This window comes from Aythya ferina (assembly GCF_964211825.1).
Source record: "Aythya ferina genome assembly, chromosome: 1".
NCBI classification, from domain to species: Eukaryota; Metazoa; Chordata; class Aves; order Anseriformes; family Anatidae; genus Aythya; species Aythya ferina.
The window spans coordinates 105,587,783-105,615,221 of NC_140296.1; the positions used below are offsets into that span (position 1 = coordinate 105,587,783).

At 38.3% G+C, this 27,439-nt stretch overlaps 2 long non-coding RNA genes across 2 annotated transcripts; both read left to right on the top strand.

The window, feature by feature from the left end:
• The first annotated feature begins 910 nt into the window (after positions 1 to 910).
• Positions 911 to 11,633, top strand: LOC311429916. The gene is made up of 5 exons (XR_014688471.1): positions 911 to 1,029; positions 1,132 to 1,347; positions 3,604 to 3,745; positions 6,643 to 6,701; positions 10,736 to 11,633. It is a non-coding gene; the product is annotated as an uncharacterized lncRNA (long non-coding RNA).
• A 1,245-nt stretch (positions 11,634 to 12,878) lies between these two features.
• Positions 12,879 to 23,566, top strand: LOC311446210. Its single transcript, XR_014698806.1, has 4 exons — positions 12,879 to 13,253; positions 13,359 to 13,457; positions 22,019 to 22,098; positions 22,188 to 23,566. It is a non-coding gene; the product is annotated as an uncharacterized lncRNA (long non-coding RNA).
• Positions 23,567 to 27,439: the final 3,873 nt, after the last annotated feature.

Consider the following 27,439-nt stretch of genomic DNA (forward strand, 5'->3'; position numbering starts at 1 on the left):
AAAAAATAGAGCACAGGATCTGAGTTAGGGGATATTCAGCATGAGGCAGTTAATTTGATTGAAAGCTATTAATATTATCTTGCATTAGAAGAAACAACTTCCATTATAGATCTCTAGTTTTTCAAAAGGACTACAGCTAGGTAAGAGACATTCTCTTCCGTTCCTGCATTTATTAAAATCTTCACTGAATACTTATTTCTATATTTAGGTGATGGTATCACAGCTCATTACCAGGGAACAAATTAGTTTGAGTCAGAATCCAATCTATCTGACTGTTCAAGGGAATAAGGGTGTAAGGGAAGTGCTGTCAGTGTTGTTCTGCTGTGCTGGGTTTATATGGCAAGGTTTTGGAAGCAGGGGGCTGCAGGGGTGGTCTCTGTGAGCAGAGCCCCCATATCTGATCAGGGCTGGCTCCAAAAGGGACCTGCCACTGGCCAGAGCCAGGAAGCATGGCTGGCTAGCCTCTGGGCGAGCAGATTTAAGGAAGGGGAAAATTAACTGCTGCCCAACAGCAGCTGGGTGATAAAGGAGTGAGAACCAGCCCTGCAGACCCCAACATTAGTGCAGAATGAGAGTAGGAGGTGCTCCAGGCAGGCAGCAGCAGTTCCCCTGAAGCCTGTGGAGCTGTGGAGAGGCCACTGGTAGAGCAGGCTGTCCCCCTGCAGCCCATGGGTCCCACATGGAGCAGATCTCCACGCTGCAGCCCGTGGAGGAGCTCCCGGTGGAGCAGGTGGATGTGGCCTGGAGGAGGCTGCGGCCCATGGAGAACCCCCGCAGGAGCAGGGAGTCTGGGGGGAACTGCTGCCTGTGGGGGACCCGTGCTGGAGCAGTTTGTTCCTGAGGGATGGACCCCGTGGTATGGAGCCATGTGGGAGCAGTTCTTGAAGAGCTGCTGCCTGTGGGCAGCCCCCACAGGCTCAGTTCAGGAAGGACGGCATCCCGTGGGAGGGTCCCCGTGTGGAGAAGGGGCAGAGTGACGGTGAAGGAGCAGCAGAGATGAAGTGACAGGGACTGACCACAGGCGCCATTGTATGTTCCCCTGTGCTGCTTGGGGGGGAGGAGTTAGAAGAGGGTGTAGGGGGCCGAGGGGAGGAGGTGTTTTTAATTTGCTTTATTTTCTCACTGCTCTAGTCTGTTACCAGTAAGCAACAAATTATATTAATATCCATAAGTTGAGCCTGTCTTGCCTGTGATGGTAATTGGTGAGCAATCTCCCTGTCCTATCTTGGCCTTTGAGCCCTGCTCCATCATGAGAGAGCAGTTGTGGTAGAGTCCAGCTGTCCATCAAGCTGAAACCAGCACGTCTGCAACTGGGCTGCTTGCTCTCTTGTTCACTGGAACAAGTTGGTAAGTGACAGTAGAGTACCAATGATGTGCTAACTTTTGTCTCCTGACTTTTAACATTTTGAAGAGAAATACTTTTCTTTTTTTTTTTTTTTTTTCTTTTCCAGTTCTCTTCCTTAACATCTTCTAGATCAATCAAACCTTTGCTTTTGATTCAAAGCAAATATTTTGGTCCTATTTGGGGAATCTTTAAGTGGTGCTAACCAGTGAAAATAAAGAGATAGATATAGGTGCTGTGATGAAGCTGGAGGAAGCTTGTGTAGCCTGGAGCTGAGGTAGTGAAGAAGTGGGGGACCCAAATTCATAGATCACAGGCTTGAGGCACTAACTTTTAAGTTCCTCCATCATTGGGGTCACTCACTGTAGCTGAGAGAGTGATTTCATTCCTCCTGGTTCCAATAAATATGTTATTACCGCACACCATATAGGACAGCTGTAACGGGATATAGTGAGAGACCCTGAAGCCTGGTGGCTTAGTCTTGCCAGGTTCAGCAGATACAGGTCCACGTAGAAGAGTGAAATTAACTTCTTCATCTCTCACATTTTCTCAGTGATTGCCCTAAGCACAGTGCTAGCAAAAGGTGAGTCCCAGACCTTCTGCTTTTTAGAAGCAAATTTTTTTTTTTGGGGGGGAGTAAAGGGAGAAGCTAGAAGAAATCTTTTTGATGGATTTGACCCAAGTTTTTGGCTTTTTTTTTTCAGGTCAGATGAACCTGGTTTTGTTTGTTTGTTTGTTTGTTTGTTTTAATATATTATTTGTCTATATGTGTTTGATTTTCTCTGATGTGGTCAACAGTAAATGATGCCAGTAAGGTGATGAATAGTATCCATCTATCTTACTAGATGGTCAAAATAAATGATCTGAGGAGTTAATTAATGTAGGTGTACCCCAGCAATGTATCTACTGCAACCATAACAGCTTCACCCCTGAGCAAATGGAAACAGAAGGAAGGCTGCCAAATGTTCTGGAGCCATTGGATATTACTCCAAGAATGAGTAAGCTTCTTCACCAGTATTTCTCAGTCTGAGTCAGATCTTCTCGATAATCAAAGGCCAGACTTTTCCATAACAATTAACTATTTGGATAAGGAATCAAAAGAAACAGAATTTCTTTTTAGAGTAGTGCTTCTCTCTTAATTGATGAAAAATGTATTATGTCAAAGAATTCAGTATTGCAAAGGCATTTGCTAAAATTCTGAAAATCCTTGAATTTATTTAAAGTGCTATCAGCCCTTTTTTGATTATTTAGTTTAGACAAATCACTGTGCACTGGTAGATCATCTAAACTGAATAACTGTTTTCCTCTTCAGAATTTTTGCATTTATTTGACTCTGAAATTTTGGGACACAAACCAAACATGGAGAGAAAAAGATGGAGTAATTCTTAAAATTACTTCTAACTATTACTGGAACAGGAACTTAGCCAAAACCTGAGGTGAAAGGAGTAAACAAAAACAAAACAAAACAAACAAAACAGAAAGCAGGGGCAATCAGTGTTTGTTCTCTTCATAATGTGAACCATTATTTAAACAGAATGTGAATGTGTGATGTAATTGACAATTGCATCTTGCATATCCTTAAACTTGAAATTGTTATGAAGATGTTTAGGTCTTATCATACCTTCATTTTCCTTTTTGCTGTTACAGTGTAATGATGCATATAATACAGTGATGTACAATGCAGATGGATTAGTCTTAAAATGAATGGAATAGAATTATGATAACATAGTGGTTTTTATGCCAAGCAAGGTGTGAAACTATCATGTTAAGGATGATTTATAATTATTTATTTTTTGCAAGTGCTGCCAGTCAGGTACTGTCTTGTCAAAATAAGCTTGTAAAAGAAAAATAACAACAGAAATCTTGAAAAATAAGAATTCTCTGAGAACACTAAAAGTATTTTGTTAAGTAAACCAAGTATGCCATCTCTGTAATACTTGATTGTCTGTTGGTTCATGCCTCTTCTTTGCTCAGGAAGAATTACGATAACTGCTCAAAACAAAAGAAACATATTTGAATCTTGATTTCCATTTCTTTTAAAACTTGATTATTCCTGTAGTAAAAAGTGATTTTTTTTTTATTTTGTTGGGGTTTTGGTGTGTGTGTGTGTGTGCGTGCACACGCGTGTGCTGTCCTTTCACAAAATAATGTGTGGGAAGGTTTATGGCCAGTTCTTAATATAGGACATTTTCCAGCCATGCAGAAAGAGAAAATGATGATAAACTGTGATGTGTGGTGTTTCTTTCTTATTTGTATTTCAGTAGCATCCAGCAATCTGATTTAAGGACAGCACTGTGGAAAGCACCATGTGAACACATGGCACAAGATAGACCTTGTCCAAAAAGAGCTTATGATCCAAATAAAAATAGCTATAAAGAAGAGAATTGACTCGCCATAGGCCAGGTTTGTTGGTTTCCCTTTTGGTCCTCTGACTCACATCATCTTTCATAGTACACACCTCATATCTGTTCTGACTAATTTCATCTGGTAATTTGGGGGTAGCATGAAATCATCTGTGCATTGCATAAGTAATTCAACCGTAGTGTATTTTCTTCAAAATAATTCTGGTGTAATTACTCAAGCACGTAAAATGGTCAATAAATAGGACATAGCAAATGTAGTTTCTGTAGTTTTCCGAACAAAATTCAGTTGTTCCAGTGATTATGAACAAATTTGGTGTTGAAATAAAATTATTTAGGTTCCTCTCGAGAATGGAGCCAAAGTAAAACAATTAGCAGCATTCCAGAGAAACCAGAATTTCGAACATGTGAAGAATGGGAATTAGTTGTTCATATTCCAGGAGCAATTACTCCCATGGACCTCATATCTCTTAAATCAGCTAGAAGACCATCTGCTCCAAAGGATTTATCAAATGCTATATTCCTGCTTAAAGTAGTGTTAGGTAGTCAGTTATACTTCTCTTTACCTCCTTTTTTGCTGAAAAGGTTTCTAGTGTGCCATTAACCTGTTAAAAAATTTCATAATGAATCTCCAAATGAAACAAAACACAGCTTGCTGTGTCATCACACCCAAATGCAGGCTTCATTTATAATGGTTCCAAAGTCTGCTGTGTCTGAAACATAAATATATAAATAAATTAAAATAATCTGCTGTGAACTAAAAAGTACCATACTCCTTTGCTTTTTTATCTTGTGCTAGTCTGTGATGTAAGGAAAACAGGATCAGCTCTTTGACTGGGCATCTGGTTTACAGTTTTTCAAAAATTGGACAGTTTGTATTTTCAAGCTTCTGCAATTATAATCATCTTAAAAACATTTTTTTCAAAACTACTCCTGCTCTGAACAATTTCAGCCCACACAAATCAGATTCTACATTCCTGCTTTACCTCTTACCACGAGAGTTCAGGTAACTAGAAATATTGGTCAATGATGAAAGCACAGTCCTAAAATAGATATCATGTAAAGCATATGTTATAAATTCCTTGGTTCTGCATGTAGATGTTATATCAACATCTTTGCTGTAAACATTTCATGTGTAGGATATTCCTCTTTTGTCAGAGTTTTTGTACTTGATCATGGTCATTCGCCTGTTTTCCTGTGCAAATGAGGGCATATCCTCGGGGCCAGGCTCACTGCAGCAGATTTCTGGAGCTCTGGAGTTTACCATGAAATCCAGAGCCATCTGCGTCTATCCTTGTGGTTTGACAATTTCAACATAACCCGTGTTCCTGGTTGTTTGTTTTCTGCTAAAAAGCGTTTCTGCTTATTAGGAAATGTGTGTTAGACTGACACTAGAATTTGGCACACGTCTTTGGGCTAACTTGGCCAAAGTGATTTATAGCTGTTTGTTCATGACTAGCATCTATTAGTGGAAAACGCTCCAAATAAAATCTCATGAGAGGTGAGCACAATAGGGGATTGTTAAGGACTATCTGCACAGCCAGTGCCCCTGCCATCACTAAGTGCAGGGACAATTACATGGTGGCTTTCCTCTGGTCGTGTAACCATATAGTTAGGGACCTTTTATATTTCCTTACTATTCTTTCATTGCCTTCCTGTATTTTCAGGGATGGATAGAATTCAGCCATCAGCACTGAATAACTGCTGTGCAGAAGGACTGAGCCAAATTATGGACTGCAATCTGATGCCGTTCCAATGATTAGCACCTGATCCTCATGTAGTCCTATTAAAACTTCGTAATGTAGTAAGCATGAGTAAGCATATCATTATCTGTTCCTGGTTGAGCATGAAACCTTCACGTCTGATGGCATCTCTCATTTAGTGGAAATGAATGCTTTGTCCTGTACATCAAATGAGGGAGGGAGGGAAACGGGCGACAAATGGTCTTCCTACCTTCAGCTGAAGAGAATGCTTGGATCATAGTCTCTTTATCCTCTGCTAAAGTACTTTGTAGATAATATAGGAGCTAAACTGTATTACAGGAACAGGGAGAGTTCAGAATGAAAACTGGCCATCTGAATAGATGTGAAGTACAATAAGTACTGACTGCTAACTTTGTGACAAGCTCGGTAATGACAGCCTTTATATTTTCCCTGTTTCATGTCTACTGTAAACATTTTTCTCTTGTGAAATTATGAAGGCAAGTATCCCTTGCCTACCCTATTCGGAAAGCTCCTGATGTGATAGGACACTTTGCATCAAATCTTCTAAGCTTGTTGAGATAGCTACTAGGCCTTAGAAATAAAGACAAACACACATGGTAAATATTAGCACCAGTGTCATTGGCTCTGTACCAAGTTATCAGTCTGAAAATATGTCTAGATATCTAGGAGCATCTCTGTCAAATTTGGTAACTGATGAGAACTGTGGGTTCTGTTTTTTTTTTATTTATTTATTTATTTTTTTTCTGGTTGTAGTTGTTGGTTGTTGTTGATTTTGTTTTGTTTTAACTTGATTGTATTTTTCTTACCAAGAAAAAAAATATAAAAAATTTCATCCAAACCCATTTGGCCCTCTTCCCTGTTCAGCTGCTCTGCTAATCAATACCAAGCTTGCTTCCAATGTACTTTAGGGAGCTACATACGCATTTTACAACCACAGTAGTGTGGTTTTACCTAAAAAGATGCAGTATTTAAAACCAGATTTAAAAGGTTTAACAGAAGTCTCATATCAAGCAAGAAACAAAACCACTAACCTGTTACTACCCTTCTCTCCTCTTGTGCCATGAAATCATCCAGCTCTCCTTCTCTTCAGCCATTTATTTCTCTTAGTATGAAATCATATCTGTACATAATAATATTAATACTGTTATATTTTAATGAGGAAAATACTGTAAAATATAGTAAAAAGAATTAACTAAATTTATATTTTTTTCTACAGTCTTATATGTTTCAGAAAGTTTCTCCAGTCCTCTAATGTCTCCTTCAATTTCTCCCCAGGTATGAAAATAAGCATAGACAAAAATTAATCACAGAATCACAGAATCACAGAATCACAGAATTTTCTAGGTTGGAAGAGACCTCAAGGTCATCGAGTCCAACCTCCAACCTAACGCTAACAGCCCTCCACTAAACCATATCCCTAAGCTCTACATCTAAGCGTCTTTTGAAGACTTCCAGGGATGGTGACTCCACCACTTCCCTGGGCAGCCTGTTCCAATGCCTCACAACCCTTTCTGTAAAGAAGTTCTTCCTAACATCTAACCTAAAACTCCCCTGGCTCAACTTAAGCCCATTCCCCCTCGTCCTGTCACCAGGCACGTGGGAGAACAGGCCAACCCCCACCTCGCTACAGCCTCCCTTGAGGTACCTAAAAAGAGCGATAAGGTCACCCCTGAGCCTCCTCTTCTCCAGGCTGAACAAGCCCAGCTCCCTCAGCCGCTCCTCGTAGGACTTGTTCTCCAGGCCCCTCACCAGCTTCATCGCCCTTCTCTGCACCCGCTCAAGCACCTCGATGTCCTTCTTGTAGCGAGGGGCCCAAAACTGAACACAGTACTCGAGGTGCGGCCTCACCAGAGCTGAGTACAGGGGGACGATCACCTCCCTAGCCCTGCTGGTCACGCTGTTCCTAATACAAGCCAGGATGCCGTTGGCCTTCTTGGCCACCTGAGCACACTGCTGGCTCATATTCAGCCGACTGTCCACCATCACTCCCAGGTCCTTCTCTGCCTGGCAGCTTTCCAACCATTCCTCTCCCAGCCTGTAGCTCTGCTTGGGGTTATTGCGCCCCAGGTGCAGGACCCGGCACTTGGCCTTGTTAAACTTCATGCAGTTGACCTCAGCCCATCGGTCCAGCCTATCCAGATCCTCCTGCAGAGCTTTCCTACCCTCAAGCAGATCGACACACGCACCTAACTTGGTGTCATCTGCGAACTTACTGAGGGTGCACTCGATGCCCTCGTCCAGATCATCGATGAAGATATTAAAGAGGACCGGCCCCAGCACCGAGCCCTGGGGGACGCCACTAGTGACTGGCCTCCAGCTGGACTTGACTCCATTTACCACGACTCTTTGGGCCCGGCTATCCAGCCAGTTTCTAACCCAACGAAGCGTGCGCCAGTCCAAGCCAAGAGCAGCCAGTTTCTTGAGGAGAATGCTGTGGGAGACGGTGTCAAAAGCCTTGCTGAAGTCAAGGTAGACCACATCCACAGAATCTTGGTGTTCATCTTAAAAGTAATCTTGGTGTTCATCTTAAAAGTAATAGATTCTTTTTGGCTTCATAGAGCAAGGTTTAATTAAAAGAAGAAAATAAAAACAAATTTGAAACTACACATTAAATACTTGGTGCACACCGTAAGTACTTCTCTTGTGTGCAAGATAAAGGGAGAGAACAATTGGAGTGGTTTCAAAAGGCCACCAGATGAATAAAGGTGTCGTCAGAAAACAGCAAATCACTTTAAGTACATTACAGGAATACTTCACCTTTCTCAGAAACACTGAGCATAGGCCATTTTCAAGAATCTCACCAGAACTTGTTAATCTTAATTATGTACATTAGCCCATGTTAGGAAGATGGATTCTTCACAAAGCATGAATACTTTTTTGGCCTTTCAGCATTAAAGTCTGTTACACGTTCAGTGGAAGACTAGTTTTTATTTTTAAATAATCTCAAGAAAGCTGTTACTGCTGTTATGTACTGGTATTTGGTGACTGTGCAACAGCATAAAAACTGCATGGGAGTTTTATGGCATGTTGTGGCACAAAACATAATTTTTAGCACAATGGATGAACATTGTGCTGGATCCTATTACTTTGGTATGCAATTAATAGAAAAACTTGTGCTGTGTGTTTGATTTAGTGATTTATAATGCCTTGTAGTAGATAACTAGCTAGCAAAGCCTTCCCCGTGAAGTCCTCCTAGGAGTAGCTGCGGTGGTAAATCTCACTTTCGTCAATGAAAACTACTTAGGAGGAAAGATTTATGCTAAACTGATTTGTGTTTGCAGCCCTATTCAAAACTATAACCAGGTTTCTCTCATTACCTACTTTTCACATTAGAGTAGCTGTTGCTATCATAACCTCCATCCCTACCCCCTTCACGGCTTATTGTCTGTTTTCACACTCCTCCTTGCTTTATAATCACTCACTCACACTCATTTATCACTGGCTTACTCTGTCCTGCCTACACTATCTCCCATTTTTGTCATGGTGCACTGGTACATTACAAATACAATTAAACCTTTTACGATACTGCAGCTTTTGGCTAATGCATCCCAGCTTCAAGGTTGAAAGATTTCTGGTATTACCACTGATATCAGTTCTTTCCCATTTATCGGCAGTGTACGGACTAATGCAGAAGTGTTGCATTAATTAAAGGAAGCATCCAGTAATGCTGCTGTTTTTGCCGGTCTGACACTGAATTGGAGCTTGATGCCTGCTCATGTTTTAAGAGCCATTCATCACACATGTCATCCCAAAGCAGCCAGCTGTCTGAGAAAAGCCTCATTTGCATTTCATCAACTACACTCCCTCTTCTCCCTACCTTTTGTATGGTGCTTTGGCTTTTTTTTTTTTTTAATTTTTATTATTTATTTATAAGAGCTGCTCTTCAAAAAGCAGATTAGATAAAATTAGTGTTCAATTTAGAAATACGATTTTCTTTAGTTCAGAGGTCTTGCAGTTGATCTGAGTGGAAAAAAGGTGTCATACAAACATAGCCATGCAATCTGTCTGTATAAAGAAATTAATGTATTTTGGAAGAAGACAAAGACTTTTATGATGGATGGACTACACCTCTATTAGTTCTGTACATTAAGCTGTTAGAATTAATAAAACATTTCATTTATTTTGAAAGTTCCGTAAAGGACATGGGATTTTTAAATCTCAGCAGCTCTGAATGATTCTACATTATGGGTTTTGATTTCCTTTATTGTTAGACCGAAATTGTATGTGTCAGGTTATATTGAAGCCATTTTAGGAGGCCAAAGAACATGCAAAACCATCTCAGTGTGTGGAAACCACCTAGAGAAAAGAGAATGAAATCATAAGCTCGCACTTTCGTTCAGTGACTGACTTGATGAACTAATTTTTGCTTTTGTTGCTTTACTGAATAGAGCAGAATCTGAAAGCAAATACATCTCTACTATATAGCAAAATGATGGAAACGCAAATCTCTCTGTATATGTCTTTATATGTTAAATAAGGAATGTTATAGATACAGGTATATATGTGGTTGATATATGTGGTTGTCTGTCTCAATTGCTGGTTTTGCAGAGTATCAGGGCTGGTTTAGCAAAACAAAAACAGTCCAAACTGGGATCCTATGTCTCTTCAGCTAAATGGCAAAAAATACAGAGAAATTGCAGTTTAATATGATGTAGTTTCCAATTTTAAAATATAGCCATATGTTTTCCAAATCTTTTGTTCCTTTAACCAGCACCAAAAATCTGTTCTTCCACACAGTGAACGAGATGCATCTTACATAGCCATCATGATTGAAGCCATTATCTGTCACCAATGGAGAGAAACAGAGCCATGTCTCTACAATAGGTGTCTACACCCAAATCTAATTTGATGGGCAGATGCTCTGGGATGTGCTGGGGTATTAAGAGTGCCTTGTATTTTTGCTGTCCAGACTTCAGAGGGGTATTTACTTGTTCCTGGACCTTATTCTGACTGCCTCTGGAAATGGCTGGAGTACATATCTGGAGAGATCCCACAGTTGTCATATAAATGAAATAACTGGAACTAGATGATTAATTATTAGAGAACTCGAGATGAATTCAGTGTCACGTGCATATTATATGCTAAGGTATTAGGCAAAATCCAATACTTAGCAGCACCTAGATAAATATTAAACAACAAATACATAATTTCAGGCATATATACTTAAGTCCTGTTCATTTCAACAAGGTTTAGGAAGTGAGTGTTTTGCTGAATAGGCTGTATGGTTGAACTGTTGAAAAAAAAAAAAAGCATATTTGCGTAGGTTGTACAAATGTTAATTTCTATTTATTCTGATTTTTCTTACATAGCTGCCACGTGGACGGAAATAGCCAAGGAGTGTGCCATTTCCTCTTACATCACTGGAGTCAGAAAGTTGTGACCATAGCTGCTTTCTTCTTTTGGTGCTATGTTCATGCTGCATTTGAGCAAAGTACTGCAACAGTAGCAAGGCTTTGTATGTGGATGACTTGCCTTTGTACTTTTTCAGCCATGGAAAAGGATACCCACCACAGCATCGGGTGTGCACTGGGCATCATCTCTGTTTCAGGCTATAGCAGGTGGTTGTGCATGATGCATGCAAACCTTCTACCAGTAATTTGAGGAGTAATTTCAACAAGTTTGTTCATCAAAAGTGCCTTCCTATCTCTCCAGTCCGTTTATATCTATCTTTAAGTTTTTAATCTGTTTATATTTCAGAGTGCACAAAAGCAGGAGAAATATAAGTCTTATATAGATCTATTATTTTTTATTATCCTTTTAAAGAATCATTGTTTTAGGTTATGGGAAGACAAAGCCTCAGAGAGAACGTTTTTGTGATACATCCAGTTGTAGCCCCTCCTTGTCCCAGTTTTTCTTCTGCTACACACACCACAGCTGTTCTTTGTGTGACACCGTAGCTGTTCCCACAATTTCCACCAAACAGCTGGAAAAAGCAGTGACAGTTGACTTAACTTTTGCAGGTGGTTAAACTTTAATGTGTTTGTATCTGTCATCCTTTAAACTGCTCCTCCGTGGAGCTATTTAATATCACATTTGGAAGTGTGTATGATAAGAGAATTTGAATGTACCTATAATACTTTAATGTTTCTTATAATTTTTCAAATGACTGTCTTTTAAATAGTATAGAAATAAAGATTTTAAAATAAAATTGATTTCAATGTCTTAGTTTTAGCATATTATTTACTATCTCTATGGATCTATGATCTCAACAATGACTTTAAACCAAGCACGTGTATATCTTTATTGTTAAATAACACAAAAGATTGTCTTAGTTATGTGATATCTGCTGTGAATTTAGAGCTTTTTAATGATTTTATTTTCAACCTAGGTAATCACTTATGTATTCCCTAAATTATAAAACTTCTCTCTTACCCTGATATGCATATATATAGCTTGACTCACTTTAGTCTTAATACATCATTTTTTGTTAATGTGATTAATGCTTTTATATAGGGATTATTACCAGAATCAGACCTGCTTTCAAATTCTTTAAAAGTTGTCATCTCTTTTTTTGTTCACTTTATCAGATACACAATTATTATACGTTTTTCTTAATCTTGGAGCAAAATATATATACACATAACCTTATCTCTATTTCCAGCTGGAAAATAGGAATTATTTGTAAATGTAATTACAGAGGATTGATTCCTAATCAAATTAAAAGACTTGGAAGCCATATCCTGTGAACTCAATTGTCATTTAAATAGCATCTGAATTGGTACCTGAATAGCCTAATAGTTCTGAAGGCAAAGCAATGATGTTGGTCCTTCAGAAAGCAATGACATACAGAACTGAGCAAATATGTGATAGCAACATCATTTTATGTGAAGAGTTTACAGCCTACACATATGGGATTAGACTGGGTATGTGAGGAGAGGCGGAGGCAGCCTGCAAGAGTGAGGAATGAGAGAGGCAGTTTAGAGCACAGTGTGTGGGAAACTGCTTTACATATAAAAGACAGCCTGGGGAAGCCAGGCAGGAGAGAGGAGGTTGAGGGGAAGGGTGCCTGGTGCCCATGCGGATAAGGAAGGCCCCTGGCTTGAGTGGAGAGGAAAAGGTTTTGGGCCATGAGTGAAGAGAAGGATGGGGGAACCCCGGGGACAGTAGCATGTATGTGATGATGCCCATACCTTCCTTATTCCAGCAAGCCCCAGCCCCACCACTTTCCCTTTTTTGCCATGTCCTTCTCTGCTGCAAAATAGTGATGTAGGCCTGCTGTACATGTGGGCTGAGGTCTGCAGCAGGCAGAGCAAAATGGGTGAAGAGGTCTCTGTCATGAAAGGGAAAAAAAAAAAAAGTGCACCACCTCCTTGCCCCACAGTGCAGGTTTCAGCATCAGATGATGTTCATCAGGGGTGTGCCCCTGATGCCTGAAATATCACAGCCCCTCACAATGAACCTAACGTAGAGGCAGCAGGTGAAGGCTATAGGTGGTCAGAGTTTTGGGTATGATGGAGGTGAAAGAGGAAACTGAAGCTAACCTCTGGAAGGGGAGAGCTGAATCTCAGAAAAGCTCTTGTGTTTGCTGTCACATGGACATATGGTGTCTTCCTGGCCGAGTCATTTTGCGGTGAGATTTATGGAAACTCAGAGTGCAATTGAACAATGAGGAGGGGATGATTTCCTCCTTAAAGATGGCAAGAAGGGAGTCAAGAGGTGTTGAAGCAGCAGTGGAAGATATGACACCTGAGAGTGAGCATGAGCTACAGGCACTGCAGTGTATCATGGAGGTTCCTGAGGAAGCATAGTGGAAGAAAGATGTTAGGGCCTGTGCCTAGTACCAGAAGAGGAGTGTTAGGGACTTGAGGAAGGAACAGGGATTGTTGGGTAAGTGGAGCGGTCCTAGACACGCAAACTGGTATAGGCTTCTCCATTCATTGCAGTAGCGTTTTCTTCCTGCCTTCATACATATATATATTTTTTTCCCTACAGCCTTATTTGTTCTCTATCTCATTTGCTGCCCATATATGAGAGTAGCCCAGGCACTTGAGAAGCCCACAAAGAAAACAAAAATGAGGAGTCTCAGCTGAGGTAAGATGAGTAACTAAACTGAGATAAAGTGAACCAGAAAAATACAGCTATAAGGAAAATGAAAAAGGGCTATGTGCAATGGTTGCTTATGTGCAGCTCTTGAGGATCTTATTTGGCAAAAGTCAAGTTCTCTCTCTATTTCTATGCTTACTAGCTTTCTTCAGATACCTCTACGTTCCTCCTGTAATCTCTTTCTTCTTGGATTTCCATTATCACGTTCTTCTGGTTCACCTTAGCTTTTGTTAGGCTTTTTTTTTTTTTTCTTTTTTTCTTCTTCTTCAAAGAGACCTTATGAGGCAAAAAAAAAAAAAAAAAAATTAGAAATGCAGAAATACAGAGAAAAGGCTTGCAGATTTTAGCCAAAGGCATGTGCTTTCATGTAGATCTTGTAAGTTTTCTTTATAAAGAAAGCCTTTTAGTTTTCAGATTTGTGACTGTGCAATGTATAAATGTGAAAGAGACTGTTGACAAAGAAGATTGGGAAGAATTATTTTTTTCATGAACTGAACATTTGAGAATTAAATTGCCTTAAAAGCTTCTATTTCTGTTTATATTTGAATCTCAGAATAAATTTTAGAAATTAAAACTTATATTAAACCATTAGGAATTTAACTACAAGTCTGAATGATTGTTATGGAAATTTATTTTGCTCATAATTATATTTGTTTCAGTAAGAGCTACAAAAATAGAAATTGAAAAAAATCTCATTCATTTGACGTAACAAAACAGTTGCTGTGACTGTTATAGGATTGCAGTCCAGACTGGGGAAGGCTCTGGAATAGCGAGATAATTTGTGAAACAAAATGCATATGCAAATTAGCTGATCAAATCGCTACACTATTTTTCTTGGTGCTTGAAGTAAAAGAAGGAAAAAGCAATACCAACCGTAACAAGATATCAGAATATTCGTTATTGTTAAAGTCATGTAATACCGCACATGAAGAAAATGAAATTTTCGGCACTCGTGAGGCCATGGGTAGCAGTAATTTCAGTGACAATACAGTGTAACTGAGATTGCATCTGATGCAGGAGAGAATAGGGATGGCATTTATTCCATCTGACTTACATTATGTACTGTGGACTTCTGGACTTCTCTTAAAGGCAACAGAGAAAAAATAGTTCTTACAAGGCAACAATGCAGGTGGCAAGTTGGATATTACAACCCTTGCTGGTTCTCAGTAGAATATTAGTAATTAGGTGATTTCCAACAACCTGACAAATCTTAGGTGTTAATTATTATTTGTCAGACTTTCACACCTTTGCATGTTATGTCCTAGAGCTTTTACAGGATCTTACTCTGAGGAAACTTTAAACAAGTGGAAGGCCTATGCTAATAAAATATCTTTTGTCTACAAAAAGCAAAACACTACTGAGATGAAGTCCTGTTAGCTGTCACTTTGAAACATTCATATTTTGTATACAAAAAGGTATGCCTAGATTCCTAAAATTTGCTAAAAGCAATTAACATTTGCCAGTATACTAATAAAAGAAAAAAAGTTTATATTTATATTAGATCAAAGGTATGGCAGGTATTGAAGTAGCTTTGGTTTTACCTGTACATTTATTGAGGTATCCTATTGTGAAACTTAAACTGGTGCTGGAGAGTGATCAATGGAAAACAATGAAAATGCCCATTTTGAGTAATAGACATGTCAAATTTTTGTTCAGTGTCTGTGTTCTTCTCCAGGAGTGGAATATGGCTAGGGAATTTCTTCATTATTTTAAAAAATATATATATTTAAGGAGGTGGCAGCAAGTAGATCATTAAATAACATTGACACCATGTTAATATGAAAAAGAGTAGACTCCACAAAGTGGAAAAAATATTGCTGTTTGTAGGTTCTTCTATGTCAGTCTTTCTGCTCCACTCTTTATTAAAGATGTAACATCAGTTTTGCAGTAAAAGCTATTTGGAGTTGGGCTTAAGATCTCTGTGAAGCATTGTATCTGTGATTTTTATAAACAGGATAAAATAATTTCTCATTCTGTAAACATGCCAAACAAATTAGCATTCCTGACCAAAAACTTCTAATGGCACAAAAGGAGGAGGTTCAGTTCTCTAGAGAGACCCCATGGAAGGAAGTGGCCATCAAGCCAGACTTCATCACAGAACGACTCTCATTAATTTTAAAAATCTGCTGACTTTTTGGAATGGTTACAGCAAATGACTTATGAAATGAGAAATTCTTTCCCAACCCAGTGAGCTTTTCAATCAGTGTTCTCCATGATGTGCTGTTTGCTAGCTGTCTCAACTCAGCAACCCTAAAAATATTTAGCAATATAAATGTACATTTTAATAGCTTGCTGTGATCTCTTTTTTTGATATCTGGCTTCCATTATCTGTCTTCATCCATCCACAATCTCTGGTGCCATCAGCTGAGAAGTTGGTTTCTCTCAAGGGTTCACCTGAAGGCATTTGTAGTACTAAGCTCCCTCCAACCTCCACCTCTGCACTGCTCTGTGTCCCCATCAGTCTCACCATACAGTTTTCTTCCCCCCCCCCCCCCCCCCCCCCCCCCCCCCCCCATGAAAAATACAGTAACAATTTCTTCTACATACCCTCAGGATAAGCTTAAATTAAATAAAAACTTAAAAGATGATTTGCCGGTGGCTTAGATTTCTAGTTAAATTGCCTGAGCTACAAATAAGTTTTATGCAAGCAAGCTATTGTTCTTAGCAAAAACTTGCAGTAGTGATGCATTTGCCAAATAAGCATACAGGTTAATTGCTGTTGAGAGAGAGGACTTGTTTATTGGCTGGCTGTTAAACCACTTGCTATCTAACTCCTTCACCAGAAGTCTTCTCTCAGTGGCAGAGCCTCTGAGATCTTCTGGGAAGCCAGAAGATTACTCTGTGGAAGGGGAACATTTTGCACTGTGAACATTAAGTTGCTTTAGGCATATACTTTACACAGTTTGCAGGAAATCATCAGTGTTATGTTTCCTATGTATTTTTTCCATTATTTTCTTTACAGTTGATATAGAGGGGTGTTTGGCTCTTGGCCAAATGATACAGATGCCCCAAAATAGCCTGGTGTAATGCCCAGTATTGTCACCCCAGTATCATAACTGTGGGTGATGAGAAGCAGCAGAGAAGGGTGAAAGCTTCTGCAAATGCTTTGATTAGGCATATGCACTGCCATGCAGAAACAAAGCTGATTTCTTTAGCATGAGTCTCTCTGCCCCTGAATGACACAGCTCTGCATCTCAGCAGTGCTACAAAAGGCTCAGAGACCTGAGATCCAGGGGGGCTGAAGTGAGGTGGGATTAGGTGCTGCAATCTGTTTGTCATATTTGTTAGTGTTTTGCCTGTAGCTCCATGGTACTTGAAAATTAAACAAATCTCCTTTCTGTGATGGGAAATAGAGTTTGCTGCATATGACCAATGTCCACACAGATATAAAAGGTGATGTAAATGATAGAGAAAGCAGTCCCTCAAGCACTGAAGTTGGGGAGAAGGGGATTCTGAAGGAGTCAGGCTGACGCATGCAGTGTGCATCTCCCCAGAGGGAGATAGCCCAGCACCTGCTAGTGTCTGACAGCCCTGGTGCTGTTTCCTGAGAGGAGACCCAGAGCAGGGTTAGGTCTTCAGATACACATGGTTATTGGCTAGTTTGGGCTTTGATTTTGTCTGGGATTCTCTTTCTTTGTCAGTAGTCTTTATGTCCTATTGGAGAAAGATGCTGTGGAGGATGTTTATCTTCAATATGCAAACACAGTAAGAACAACAGCTATGTAGAGGAATTTCTGGTGTTAGATATTTCTCATTTGGACAATGCACATGCAGGGTTCTGTCAGACAACTTGGGCCAACCCCCCTTGACTCACAAGCTTTAGAGATATTTCTGCATTGATATAAAGTGAAAATGATTATAGCTAATGAATAATGCAAATGTGTAGCACTTGTGTATGTAATAAAATTACCTTCCTGTTCTAGGTAAGTAAAATGTCCCTGAGTAATTTTTTTTTTTTTTTTTTTTTTTTTTCTGCAATGACTTGCATTCTGGGCCATAATGAGAGTGTAGGTTTCCTTCTTTGTAATAAAAATGAACTAGGAAACAGCAACAGAAGGAACTTTCAGAAAACTTTCCCCACAGAAAATCAGCAAAAGTGATTTTTAAAACGAGCCATACTGCTTCTGTTATTTGGGGTATGAATGATTAAATTTTGAACAATAGCTACTTGACTACATCTATTTGTAAGACACATGAAGGACAAAACAGTCATGTAAAACTCAGTAATACAAGTGTAGAGCTGTTTGAATCTTTACAATTTGCTGGCATAAAACCAAATCAGAATCGTCAAAGTCTGCAGTTGTTTGTTAGCAGGAATAATCTGTCATGAAGTGAAATGTATAATAACATGATCCTTGCTATTAATATAACATGAATGATATTCAGCTGTGGAGTAATGAGAAATGAGGAGAAACAGCAGATTTTCAGAGTTCCTGGCCATGGGTCTATCTTGCCGAGATTCCAAGAGGTCTGGCAGTTTCCTGGCTGCAATTCCTTTGAGGCAACTTCTCTGTGCTGAAGCTGGAGGAAATCACCATGCAACCTGAGAAAAAGGCTGCTTGGGGAAGTCCTTGCTCTACAAGTCAAGCCCAGCCTAGAATTATGTTAAAGGTAGCATGAGAAGCACCACAAAATCTTAGTGAATCTGAACTTAATGATTCAGATCTTAATCTGAACTTCTGCCTTTTTCTTCACAGCAGTGGCTAGGAATTTTATCAGCCAGTCAAAAAATGGCATCCAGTAGACCAAGCCAATATTTGGGTAAAAGTCTTACAGAATCTCTTGAGATGGTTCAATCTGTTTGTCTCATTTTCCTCTATTTTGCATTAGAGTATACATAGCAGCAAATGCAAACCTTCCCCAAACCTTGAACTGCACGTATAACCTTGCTGAAAAATGTAAAACTCAATCCTGTTTGCCTTTGTTTCAAATGGGTGTTCCCTTAAAATAGGACACAACTGTAAACTAAGAAATAGGATGCCAGGTGTTGTTTGAAATGGCATCTTTGCATTTTAAGAGTATCACATGCCGGCAAAAGAGATGTACATCTGTCTGCTGGCTTTAGATGATAGATTCCTGCCTGAACAAAATGTCAAAGTCTATACAGCAATATGTTGGGTGCCTTCTAACAAGGATTTCTAGGCTCCCCCTTCTTTTAGGTAGAAAGGTTAAACAAAGCCTTCTTTAATTCTTTGTGCACAAATACTGTGCAGCACTAGTCAGCACTAGTGTCCTCTTGAAATAATATTTATTTACACTAATTCTTGCTGGAAATCTCCACTGCATGTTTTTTTTTTTTTTTTGCTAACATTTTTTTGTACTATTCTATTCTGTTTCACAATCTCAAAACTCCTTGTTTCACTCCTACCAGTCTTGCATTATGCTCACACATGTTACAGTAAACACATGCATTGCTTTGTCCAAGGTATTCTAAATCCTTTCAGTCTCAGGAGAGGAACAAGAAGATGGCCTCAGGAAACATATCATAAATAGGTGCATACTTTGCACTTGTGACTGTATCCTTTAATCTAATTGAGCATTCATGGAAAAAAACTGCTTTATTGCTTACCATAAATCCAAGATAATTCTATTTAATGTTCCTTTAACTGACAAAAAAGGATAAACATCGCTAACTATAAACATGACATAAATAAAATCTAGCTTTCCTCCCATTCCCCACCCTCTCTCCCAGTTGGCTATTTTATCATATCACTCAATATAAAATTTAACAGTACAGTATATAAATAATCCTTTTTTATTCTTTTGCATAATAATTGGCTGGTTTCCAGTAATAAAGAATAGTAAAGCTACAATTTATTCCAAGTCATAAACATCTTTATCTACCTATCTATATATACATATATGTGTGTGTGTGTATATATATATATATATACACATATATGTATATACACACTTTGCTTTTATGGTGGAGAAAACAATAGAGTGGCCAATAGAGAGCTACACCAGCAGATTGCAATAGTTGTCTGAAAAGATCTAGAGCCACTTGAATTCAGTTTGAATTTAGCTGACTTGGTACCTTGCTTCTTGGCTCAGGGAAGCAGAGGAGCTGCTAAAACGGTGACACAAATTGATGTTAATAAATTAGTACACTCATAAAAGGGGACTCCCAATTTTAGTGCTAACAGCACACCATTATATGCAGCATAATGTAGTTTAAGAGGCATACTGATAAGAGGCTGTATTCAAATCCATTTCTGTGCCCTTTTGTGTTCTTATCTACCCTGGTCCAGCAGACAATCCAGCTTTTCACTAACCTTTGGCACTCCACCATCAGCAACAGCCCATGGTCTCCTTTATATCCCCGTGGCTTCTGTAATGAGCATCACCTGTGGTATGCTCTGTTTGGAGCTGCAACATCAGCGAAACACACCTGCTCTGGTGCCTGCTGGTGTAAAAGGCTCTGCATCTTGGGACCCGTGGGAACCTGTCTGGTTTTCCTAAAGCAATGCCAGGAAATACCTATCATCTCCAGTAAGCAGCACCTTAGCCTCTAATCCTTGTAATTGTTGCCTTAGTAAAGGAAATAGCCAAACAGGGTCCTGAACTGACACAGAGCCCCTGTGCTGCTTCTAGGGGAGCTATAAGGTTGCTTGTGTTTATGAGAGATTCTTTATTTGAATGGAATAGACTGGAGTGGAAGCATCTCAGATTTAAAATCACTAATTTCCTTGAAATTTTATTTTTTTTTCAATGTATTCTTAAATCATAAGTATTTTTAAATACCTCTCATACATTTTTGGAGTGTATTTATACTGAAATTGGAGGCATTTTCCCTTTAGGAATTAATCTGTGTTTACCTATAGATATGAATACATATACTTATATCTCCATAAATAACTTTGATTTATATCAAATAAGGGAATGAGTGGCCTTGTAATTGTTTTAAAATAATAGCTGTAGCAGTTAATAATGAATAGCACTTTAAAAAGGGATAGGTTTTGCAGCGCTATAGGCAGAATACCAAAAATAGAAATACTTGTGGAAATGTCATTCCATTTTTTTTCTGAAATTAGTGTTTCTCAGTCTTTCTTTGCCTTGCCTTCTTTTCAGAACACAAAGCTAGTCGAGAAACTTCTATATGTTTTCTTAGATTAAGCATCAAGACTGTTATACTCGACTTTAAATTTAGTAAGATGGCACCAAGGTTTACAACATAAAGGCACACGTTCTTCTGAAAAAAAGAGAAGCCTCCCCTACTAAAAGCTTTTGTTGCTAGCCTGATGTGTTGAAATAAGTAGAATTCAAGTCAAGGAATGTCCCAGACTAAAGATGATGTTTCTAGTAGTAGCAATACAAGATTACCAGGGGTAGAGAACAAAAATCTTCAATCTCCCAATACAATTTATAATGAAGCAGGTAATATTATTTTTTCTTTCAGAAGTTTACTGAGACAGACAGCAAAGAAATAATGTATTTTGAGCTGTCAGAAATGTTTACAATGTTTTAGCATCTCATTTATGTATGTCTGACATCTGATTTTTCTCTGGGCTTTCCCAAAGAAATATATGTGTAATTTAAAAATAATGCTTTTAAAAACAACAAACAAACAAACAAAAAAAACATTTAGTTTTGTGATGAATCAGCAGGTAAAATAGACAGAATATTCTGTCTCCTTGACACTGAGTGACTAATAATACTCCACAAATTCCAGCCATGGGCTACATGTCCTTTATTTTTTGTTGGAGGGAGGGAACAAGCTGGTATATTATAAGTATCACATTAAATACTACCTCCTGATTACATTTTTATTATTATTTTTATTAATGGTAAGATATGTATATTGGGGAGAAAACATGCCAGAAGGAACACTGGGAACATGATAATCTAAAATCTTTTACTGGCTAAAGGAACCTGCTACCTTATAGCTCTGAGTCCTAGACATTACTCAGCTGAGAACATAAACAATAATACCAGGATTAATATGCCACCCACCAGCGTTGAGGATTAATATGGCAATGGTTTGGTTCCCCCATACTGGCACAAACTAATTCTGCCTAGCAGGAGAACAGACCCTTTTCAGCTAATGTGCTCATCACTAAAACAATTTATATTGCTTCAGACTTTTCCTCTGTCTTGTGAGTACAGGAGCTGGGGCTCTTAATTATTTTACAGACGTATTAGAAAAAAAGGCCTTGAATTAGATCACTTTTTCTCATATTTAAAAATTATCTGTTGGTTTTTGAACATATGCTGGAGGGATGTTAAAAAAAAAATAAAAATAAAAATACACAAAATGTAGCCATGTTGCATTGTAAGACCCAGCTCTGCTTTAGTCCAGGGAGAAATCTATGTACCAAAAAATCTCCTAAAATATTCGGAAAGTATGGGTTATGGAGAAAAAGGAGGTAATGGCAGAGAGGGTATGTAGAGACAAGCCAAGAGCTGAGTCTTGCTGTAGATTAATCCGATGTGGCTTAGCTGGCTTGGTAGTGTGTCCAAATTAAGTAGAATGCTTTGGACTTAGCTGGTCACAGAACCAATCCAGTTGCTACATTTTAATTGCTATAATTTAGCTCCTTCTCTTTCAGATAGGGTCCTGCAGATATCAGAAGCAATCAGATAAGGACATATGCAGCCACAGAGAGGTTATGACAGGATCAGAGCTGAAGTGAGATTCATAACGCACTGATTTCAGTTGCATTCTCCTTGGTTACAGTTCAAGGTTACAGTTTACTGACTGGATTCTCTGTTTTTTAGAAACAGGTAAATTAAAATTAACTCATACCTGAAAAGTAGCCACTGTTGCTTGCAAAATACTCACTGCAGCACAACAGCAGCAGAGCTGGGTGAAGATGTGTGATCGCTGGGCTACCTGAATAAGCAGGTGATGGAGAGATGGGTGAGTGCAGTTTTGATAAAAAGGGCAGAAGACAGGTTCATAAACTGCTATGGGAGTTTTCTTCTCTAATTGGTTAGCAGAACAGATTTTTTTTGCTTTCACAAAGATCTGCTTCCTTTAGTAATTCATTAGGTGCCTTCCTATTCATGGGATTTATTTTGCAGGAGAGCAAGAGCAGAAGGAACAAGATGATGTTATATAAGCTGGGAGAGAGCAAAATTTGCAGGGTTCCAGTGTTGTTGTTATTTTAATTATTCAAATAAACAAGAGACATAAATTATCTTGACAGTGCCTGCTGGCCACCTGCCTAGCCAAATGTTGGAGAAAATATGTATGATATACAAGGAAGAAATGTAGTTGAAAGCAGTTATACTCTTCTAGTAAGCCTTACCTGCTATTAATGTTCAATTAGTAAAGAGATTTCTTCCTGAACTATTGAGTGCAAATTTGAATTGGTGACCATACTATCTAAAAGGCAGTTAAGTGAATATTCTGAGAATAATTTCGGCCCTATTAAGAGCAGTGGGAATATTCCTTTTCTTCCTTCAGTTACTGTTTTGAAAAAAGCAAAGTAAAATAAACTGTTCTTAGGCTTAGTCAGTTAAATGAAGCTTCATTGGAAATACTTTACATTTAATAAACAAAATCACTTCATTAGTGAAATGAAGTAATTCGGTCAAAAGCTAGCAATAGATTTTAACCTAGGAATTATGAAGTTATTACATATATTTCCTTCCATCACTTCACCATGTATGCTGGCTCAAGATAATGGCTTTGTTAATTCCAACAAACTGCCACCCCCAGTCTCTTAAACTTTCCTTCTGGCTTGGATAAACCTGGATTTGTCCCAGTGGCGTCACTCATCCGCTATTCTTTCACTGACTGGGGAATGAGTCCCTTCTCTCTGTGCTCCTTCCCGCCATCTTATCTTCCGAACGACTGCCTCTCCCAGTTTACAAAACTGCCTTTTCACACTGGAAAAATGGAGGATTTCTGCTCTACGGCTTGAACAGCAGCAGCATCCAGTAAAACAACAGCATGACCCTCAGCCACAATAGGTTTCTATTGAGTGGAACAGCCTGACGTATGGTGATGGTTTTCAACCAAATAGGTAGTGGCATGTCTTCTGAAAAGGGGGAAATCCTGTATTTTTATAATGAATATCAATAAAGGATTTTTTTTTTTGTCTGCCTTAGCAATTCTGGAATGAGAAGAAAAATGAAGCTAGGGTGGGAGAGAGGAGAGAAGCTTTATGAGGAAATGCTTTAAAGACTTCAAATAATTTCATATTCATTAAATAGTAAAAATGTCGGATGTTAACTGTGAGCATATATTTATTTATTACAAAATTATGGCAGCAAAAATAAGCTGAGGTAGTGTTAGAAGAAGCTGCCCTGAAGTAAATAGCGTTTGAACCTTTCTTTTTAAATATTAAATTCCTCTTAGTTGTATTTGAAATGTTTAAGGAGAGAGAAAAAAAAATGTAGTCTATTCCAATCTTTTCCCCGGCTGAGCTACAAATTTGCTTACAAGCTTGTTGTTATCATGAAGTTAATAATCCCAGTGACAGCAGAAAGCAGTTGGAGTGTGTGAGACTTTTATTTCTGCTAGATTCAGAATCCCACTAATGACTTCTTTCAGTTCTTGTCTTTCCCCCTGTTTCTCTGGAGTAATGTCAAATACATGCCACTTCTCAGGGTACATTAAGTGCAACGTGGGGTTCAAGATCATGTAGCATGCTGCCCAGCGTCAAAGTTCTTTAGAAAAGGAGCTGTTGGAATTAAACTCTTATATTGTGTTGGTGGAATAAAAACATAACCTAGAAAAAGACAGCGAGAACCTTGCCTGTATCTTCCCAAGGGCTTTACAAGCTAGGTGTCTTCATGAAGCAGTAGGATGCAGCAGGTGCCTGACAGTAATGTGAGCAGGAGTTAGGGCTTCTCACTCAGAGGACACTTCAGAGGACTCTCTGATCCCACTTGGCTCCACAACACGTTTGATCAAAACTATTTCATGAAAGCCCTTAAGTAAGTTGGAAAATAAAAGAAACAGGCTGGAGCCAAGATGACCTCCTCCAATAACTGAGCAAAGAATACATGTCTTGGGTTCAGAGGGTTTTAATCCTTAAACCTGTAGATACTAACCCTTTCATACCACAAGGAAAGTGAGACTTTTGGCAATGAAGAAAAGTCAATACTCTTTCATGTATGAAATGAAAATACTTAAAAACAAACAAACAAAAAAACCAAACCAAAACAAACAAACAAAAAAAAAAAACAAAAAAAAGACAACCAAGAAAAACTACCTGAATTGTTCATGACTACAACGGGTTTTATTTCCTCAATTAGAGGAAATTTTATTATAAAGTTCAGGTGAATGTAGTCTTTGTCTCATTCAGAAGCCATCTCAGCTGATAACACATTAAAATGAAAGATTTTTTTCCTGTAATTTTGCCATAGTAAATACAGTAGTTTGGAGCAGGCTAAAGGTATCTCCAGCCCAATATCTTGCCTCTGTTAGAGGCAAATTATGAGTGCTTTGTTAAAGAGTTTAAGAAACAGGGCAGGTGTTGGGTAATATTTCTCCATTTTAGGATCCACATTCTTTAATCTGTCATTAGCATCAGGTAAACTGTATTTTGTGATTTGATGATCCAGAAGTTTCAGTTACATCACTGTGTTTCATAGATATTCATGGACTGTTCCTTTGTGATTTTCTTACCTCTTCTTTACTCATTTATAAAATAAGCATTTTTTTAAAAAAAAAAAGCTACTTCAGTGAGTTCTATCATTTAATTATAATCCAACTAGTACTTGCTTTCGCTGAGTGCCTTCTCAATTTTGTATTACAAACTGAAGGTTTTTACTTCTCCATGTCATTCATAATTTTGTAGTTATTTAATTATATTTTATTATACTTAGGTTATATTTTATTGTATCATGCATATTCTTTCATTTTTCTTATTTCTGATCTGTAGAGTCATAGTTGATTTAAACTCTTCCATAGAGAAGAAAGCATGATTAACATCCTTTCCACCTTTGAACTTTGAAATGGCATGACCAGGATTGCATATGGCAGTCAATAAATGGGCACTGTCTTTGCTGAAAGCTATCTAGTCTTACAGGGAGTCCAATCCATTGCAGAGAATGACTTCTCAGACTGCTATCCAAGTACTAAAAATATATGGTGGAGGAAGGGATGAGGCAGCCGTGGAAGCAATTCTTTCAAATTTTTGTTTCGGATGCTTGATTTTAGAACCTTAGTAATGTACTTCTAACACAATTTTTTAGACTTACCTGAGGAGTCTGTGACTTTTTTTTTTACAAGAGACAAGCCAATTTACTGGAAGAGAAGTGTAGGACTTGCGATTAGATTTCAAAAAGCAGTATTTCAGTTCAAGTCAACAAAAGAATATGTTTTGATTTTGAGATTGAAATCTGTATTCTGGTTAGAACCTACATATCTCACAATTTATTCAATTTTGCTCAGAATTATTTCCTCCCGAATTCTGGATATTTGTGTTAAATATAAACACTTGTCTTGAACATATTCAAAAGGATAAGAAAGAATAATATTAATAAGCTTGTAAAAAGACAGTATTCAGAAGTCAGGAGACATCAAAACCATGATTGTACCTCATTCACTCTTCAATGTATTAGTAATATACTAATCTTTAATTACATGAATGTGTAAAGTATGTCTATAGGAGCCTTTCTTTATTCAGTGTGCAGAATCAACTGCATTTCCTTACTGATTCAGTATTTTATTTCATCTTCCATGGTCAATATGAGGTCACAGCCTTTATTTTAATGCAGTTTGTTAAAACCCTGTTCTGAAGATAAGATTATTCATTTCTAGTGTGTTTATCTCTGATATCACCATTCTACTATTTTAGTGCATGAGACAGTCACAAGTGTATCTTCCGTGTGCAGTGACTGAGAGAGATGAGGAGCCAGCTCACTGAGATCAAAGTTTAAAGTGTACGCTCACTTTGGGGCTCAACTTGAGATTTACCACTCTGAAGAGATTCAGGGTACTTACAACTTCATATGTGAAAGCAACAAAATCATTGATTCCCTTTCAACCAAAGGGCTCAACCGTGTTTTCAGCCAGCCCAAACTGAAAGAAGAAAGGTCCAGAGGACCCTGGCCACCAGTCTACCTAGTGCACACAGGAATTTTCAGGCATGTGCTGGCAGAGTGTCCAAGTCTTGGACATGGCATTCCTGCCACCTTACATGCAGGACTCTTTTTTTTTTTTTTTTTTTTTTTTTGAATCTTGCAGCTTTTGTGGAAATGAAGAAAGGGGCTTACAGAAAAGCTTGTGATTCATTCCCAGAACAAGTGAGGTCCTTAGTGAGAGAGCTTTGTGCTCTGAGAGGCTCAACTTTTTTAGATATTTTAGTTAACTGGAATTGTATCTACATTAGCAAGTTTTTGATTTGTTTAAACTGTTGTGGAATTGTATATAAACAAAGCAAATGAGAAATCCAATAATCAGTTGAACCACCTTTCCGCTTTCCAGATTCCATAAGGTGTTTTCTAAATGAATTCAACTAGAACAGCAAAAACAGTCAACCTTATTATTTAAAGTTCAGTAAAGTTACATGCTACTGAAATACATTTTACAATGGAAAGTGAGAGAAAGCTTGAGTAGTAAGTAGTAGTAGCATTCTTATCAATGACATATCGTTAGAGCTTCTTATGGTTATCTCTGTTGAACCGAACTTTTTGTAGGTAGAAAATCTGTCCTACTGTAGCATTTAATTCAAAACAGAGCTTCAAAATTTTCTATTCACTGTAGAAGAAAGAAAGTGTTCTTGTACTTTTGTGGTATGAATTACGTAAATTTGAGGTTATATTTCTCTCCTTATGTTCTGTGTAAATTATCTAAATTTCAAGTTGTAATTAATACACTATTACTACATTCTATGTTGAAAGCATCCATAAATAATGAATATATTTTGGACCTCTCATTTCATTTTAAGCATTTCACCTAAGACTTCAGAAATTCCTCAGGCCATTGCTTGTCTTTGCAGTGGAACAGTGCTTTTTTTCATGTGAAAAAGCATGTAATATTTAATAGTAACATTCCTCTCATTTGTTGCTGA